Source organism: Grammomys surdaster, unplaced genomic scaffold (assembly GCF_004785775.1).
Source record: "Grammomys surdaster isolate TR1022 unplaced genomic scaffold, NIH_TR_1.0 120536, whole genome shotgun sequence".
NCBI classification, from domain to species: domain Eukaryota; kingdom Metazoa; phylum Chordata; class Mammalia; order Rodentia; family Muridae; genus Grammomys; species Grammomys surdaster.
Genome location: NW_021616435.1, coordinates 1 through 3,832, shown reverse-complemented (window position 1 = coordinate 3,832; position 3,832 = coordinate 1). Strand labels below are relative to the sequence as shown.

The 3,832-nt window shown below is 48.7% G+C and overlaps 1 pseudogene; it reads right to left on the bottom strand.

The window, feature by feature from the left end:
• Positions 1 to 859: 859 nt before the first annotated feature.
• On the bottom strand, positions 860 to 3,053 carry LOC114635964 (annotated as a pseudogene).
• Between the last annotated feature and the right edge of the window lie 779 nt (positions 3,054 to 3,832).

Below are 3,832 nucleotides of genomic sequence, written 5' to 3'. Positions count from 1 at the left end.
CGTCTGTGGCTAGTTCTGCAGACTGCCTGCCACCTTCTAGCAATTCACACAGTGTGAGAAGAAAGCCAAGCCTGTGGCCTTCCTGTTGTGGCCTCCCGTGATGGGTCTGCTTTAAACACAACCTCCCGAGGACACTTATAGTGGGTGGGTCCTACCTACTTGCCCTCTTCCCCAGATGATATCTTATCAGTTCCCCGTGGATGTTCTGAATCCCTGGCTCTGGGATTGTCACTGGGTTTGAGAAGGCTTTCTCCACTTAAAAATCTCTCCTATGTTGTCCTAGTGCCATGGATCTCAACCTTCCTCTGATGGGGTCTGAAGATTTAATACAATTCTTCGTGTTGTGGTGACCCCCCAAGGATAAAATTGTTTCCCAGGCTATTCTGTTACTGTAACTTTGCCACTGTTGTTGAATCCTAAGGTGATTGTCTGATAGGCAGGATATCTGACAGGCAAACCTTGAGAAAGAGTCGCTCATGCCCAGAGAGGCTGAGACCTAAAGACTGAGAGCACCATACCCGAGCTCCTGTACCCAATATATCAAGTTGTGTCCGGTCAGCGTTTTTTTCATTGCATGGATTATCAACTCGGTATATGGTTCAGAGTGGTGCTTCCTCTATGAAGAGGCACCGTTTACAACACTAGAGCTGAATTTATCATCTTCCAGCTTCAGAACAGGCTTAAGAAGTACTTGGGACCCATGGGATCAAAAGGCACAGTGAGGCTGAAGGAGTTTTGGCACACCGGAGCCCAGACAGCTCGGCAGTCACAGCTTCTGCAAGTCCCACCTCAGCCTTTTCCAATAGCCGTTGATGACCCACAGGTGCTGCTCATCAAGCTCTCTCCTTCACCCTCCCACCCAAAGCCTTCACACTCCTCTAGAAGCCGGGGTTTCTGCAGAGCCCACGACCTCACACCAAAGACAAGGTCGGTGGCAACTCCCTGGGAGAAAGACTTCTTGTTTAAGAACATGTGGCTGATGAGTTCCTTGTCCATCTATGAGACCAATGTTACCACACTGCTACTACGCTATGCCCAGAATATGCCACACTGATCTACCATCATGAGAAAGTAATAAAGAAGAAGACAATGATTGTGAAGGAAGAGAATTTATTTGGTCAAAGACGTGTCGACGTGTCAATCACATACAAAGAACAAGAACATCTCTACAATGTGAAGTTTACATTTTCCAGAAAAGAGATTAAGAAAAGGCAGTCTGCCCAGTCACTTGTTGGCTGAGCAAAAATTTCAAACATCAAGCACTCCAGGGTGGTGGCTTAGTCTCTACCCTACTTTGATTCTATGAGTCTCAGGAGAGTCTATGCAGAATTTTCCGAGTCTTCCAGCTTTCTTGTATTTCACCTGAACCAACACCCTGAGCAATTTCTTCATATCCAAACTATCATTCTTCAAGAGTCATCAAAGACAGGCAAGGGCACAGAGGAAAGGTGGACTCCACCTGAAAGGTGAGGCATTGTCCCTACCAGGGACATAGGTCTCACTCTCTTGTTCCAGGGGCCTCTGTTTAACAGTGTGTCCAGAGGAGCCAGGGTGAGTGAGCGAGGGAGCACTAGTGAACAAGCAGAAGCCTTTACCCATGCTTGCTTGTTCTTGTTCTTCCTCTTCTTAGATCTTTGTCTCCTTCCCTGACTACAGAGCTGCCCAGTGTTCATGGGGCCCTAGGCAGTAAGTAGCCTGTCAGCATTGTGCCACAGGTGACCCTTCTTGTCTTGAGCACTCCTGCCCAGTTTGCTGTGTATCTGGGCTGGCATTTACATTGGCTGGCAGATCGAGTTCCTTATCCCTCTGTGTCTGCCCAGATTTCTGGTGGTTCTGTTCCTGAGTCACTTTCTCCTCCCCTAAAGAGGTTTCTTTGGTTGCTGTATTCTCCCTGTTTCCCTGGGGCTCTCCTACAGCTTCTGTGCAAGAGCTTTTCTTGTCCTGTCTTGGTGGGAGTTTCTTCAGCTGGTCTTCAGGGCCAAGAACTCCGTGTACTCTGTCCTCTGGCTTGTCAATACTGACCTGTTTGAGGTCAGTCTGCTGCATATAGCAGAGCACATAGGCAGACTCACTCAGGACAGAAGTCACATCACACCTCGTGACCTTAGAATCATCCATCTTATACCACTCCCCATCGCTGGCTTTGATGCAACAATAGTAATGTCCACTATTACAAGTTGCACCATCATGGACCAGGACAGCATAGAGGGCATAAAGTAAAGGTACTCCAGTAGGTTCAGACAAGTATGGCTGCAGGTCAAGGAACTCTGGGTAGCTTACTTCTCTATTCAACTTCTCACCCCTGAAATCTGAGAAGCGATTTAATACTAGCAGGAGAACCTTTGGGGCACTGTAAACCATCAGAGTCTTCAAAGCTGGCATTTTCTCTGTACACCTACCACAGTTGTAGGCGTTGTCCCCACACAGCTCTTCTGCCTTCACTATATCCCCCAAGGCTTGCTTCACACTCTGAGCCGAGCTGATATCCAAGGTAATGTCCAGGAAAGGATCATAGGAATCCGAGGTGCCCTGGCAGTGGAGACACTTGATCTGAGATCTCCACAGGCCTCCAAAGATGTCAGGAATCAGGGAGCTGTCCTTAGAGGGGGAGTCCCACTCTTCGTACCCCCGCAGGCAGGATTCATGCATGGTTTTCAAGGTGAACATGAGAAACTCATGGGCGTCTTCCTGCTTGTGCTTGTGGAAGGCAGAGGTCAGGATGTGGGAGGGCCTCATGACATCCCCCGAGTCGGAGTGGAGGAGGCTCTGGGTCACATGAGCTTCCATAGCACACATCTTACAGCCTTCAGGGGAACAACAGGTCTGAGAGTGCTCCCAGGACAGCATGTAGTCAGCAAGTGGTGGTGTGTGTGTCAAGCACTGCAGGGCTGCGTTCAGGTAGCAGCTGTTGCCTGTGTTCTCCAGCCCGCATCCAGGTCCTTGGGGCCTCTCCCAACTCTGACTGTGCTTGCCATTGGCAGCCTGCTCCTTCACCACCTGGGCTCCATCCTGATTCAGCTCTATGGCTGCAAGAGATAACACTGCTGGGTCTGCTACAGGACAAAAACACAAAAAGACTTTAGGGCCAACAGCTTTGTTGGAAGACATGTCAGCGGGCAAATTTTTAAACTTCAGACTCCATTTTAGAAAACCTGACCTACAAAAGTATCCCCTCTCCAGGAAGAAGACATTGGGATGGGTATGGCCCTTATGCCTTACTGGACAACGACAGGGGGACCTGAGCCATTACAAGGTCCCCTTCAGAGCTGAAAGGATTTGCGGCACCATGAGGAGAGCAACAATACCAACCAACCACAGCTCCCAGGGTCTAAACCACCAGCCTGGGAGCACTTAGGGGGGGATCCAGGGCTTCAGCTGAATATGTAAAAGTGGAGGGCCCTGCTGGGCATAGGTGGAAGAAGAGAACCTTGACCTCATGAAGGCTGGATGCCCCAGGGGGTGGGAATTTTGAGGGTGGGGAGGTGGGAGTGGGGGGGTAGATAGAGGTTACATCCACAGAGAAGAAGGAGGAGGGGCGAGGGGATTGGGGGTTCCGAGGGGGTGGTGGGGGATGGGGTAAGGGGACAACATAGGAAATGTAAATAAATCATCCAATAAAAAAAAAAAAAAGAAAATATACTCTGCCCTTCACCCTTTGAATTCCCCACTGTATCAAATATCAGCCACACAAGATACATCTTCTAGTGTCATCAAATATCAAAGAAAGCACATTCTAGGACATTAGGGGAACTGGAATGTTTGCTTGAAAACATTTTTAAAAGGAAATAATCCAGATTAATAAATGGTTTTTGCAATGGAAAAAAAAAAAAAA